The sequence below is a fragment of the Chrysochloris asiatica genome, unplaced genomic scaffold (assembly GCF_000296735.1).
Source record: "Chrysochloris asiatica unplaced genomic scaffold, ChrAsi1.0 scaffold00021, whole genome shotgun sequence".
In the NCBI taxonomy this organism is placed as follows: Eukaryota; Metazoa; Chordata; class Mammalia; order Afrosoricida; family Chrysochloridae; genus Chrysochloris; species Chrysochloris asiatica.
Window position 1 is genome coordinate 26641463 of NW_006408539.1, and position 1515 is coordinate 26642977.

Sequence of the window (1515 nt, forward strand, 5' to 3'; positions counted from 1 at the left end):
ATACCCAAACTGCTGTCTTGATATGGTTTAAAGAAAAGAATGCAACACCCATGGGGAAGGGTGAGAGAGATGGAACCACATTCAAAAATGTATAGACTTAGATGTAGTATATATGCCAAGAAATAGCAGCTTCACAGTTTGAAATTATTGTTTAATAAAGGTTTCTATGATTTGTAACAACACTTCTGGACTTACCCTCATATCACTAACAGTGAAAGATCGGGTTCCTAGTAATGACACAGACCCCTGTCTGTATTCCTTTTGTTGCTCATCTGTTCCTTTATGTAACAAAGCTCATATATAACAGTAAATACTTTAGAGTCTAATTTAAAAACTCTGAAACTTCAGCGTGAGAGGGGTGCTTTAATTGACAGTGATCAACAACACCCAAAATCTCTCTTTACATAAGTTCTCAAGTTTCTGTGTCTGAAACTTATAAAAGAAATGCATTTGGTGTTTAAGAAAGAGAAAAAAAATTAAAATAAAATAACCCCTGCTCTAGCAAAAACTCTTCATGTGTTAATAGCAGGGAAGCTAGCAGGCTTTGCAAAACTAGAAAAAAAGGTACAAAGGATTCTGGGGCAAGCATCTAGAAAAACGCAATAACAAATGAAAGTCAGTTCCCTTATTCTCTCCTAGACTTACCGTCTAAAAACCAGCTTCTTCCTTATTTCCAACCACAAGGATCATAGAAACATTTCTTCCCTTCATTCATCCCCAAGTCAGCATCTCAGGCAATTTACAAAATAGCCTGGTGGGAAACTCACACCATCATGATCTAGGGTTTGGAGAGAAACATTTACCAGTGATGGCATTTCTGGGCATGATATCAAATCCCATCCTGTTGGTGGGCATGGAGTAGCTCTCTACAGCAGACAGCGAGTAAATCTGATGGCTGCGCAGAATAGTAAATCATCAGAACCATTCAGAAATATCTTAGGTGCCTCTCTGAAACCTTGGAAAATTACCACCGTGCAAGCACTTAAGGATCATATATACACACATCTAGAAAAAGTCCATAAGTCTCCTAAACATGTATATGGTACACAGATGCTGTGTTAGTACAATAAGGCCTAGGAAAACTTATCCTTTAGGATAACAATTCTGTGGCCATGCTGGGTATTCCATCTATCGAGTGTCTGCAAGCTAGCCCACCCTTTTAAAATTAAGACTTTAATTTATATCAGGGCAAACGAAAACAAGAAATGAAAATGCAATCAGATATCAAAGCTATTCCTGGTAATATGTACTCTGGAAATATAAAAGTTTCAATGCAGTCTATGTGAGATTGCTGTTGCCGATTTTCTTTGTCTCTGTGTTTGCTCTTTTCTCATTGAATCCACTGCATGTGAGCCCAGCACTTCTGAGATGTTGGTTGAGGGAAATGCCAAGAAATGCCAAGAAATTAGAGACAGTATTTCTTCTGTTGGACTGCTTATATTTTAAAGCTTAAGATCAAGTGACATTCATAACTGTATTAATGTTGTTGTTGTCAGGTGCCATCGTGTCGGAACC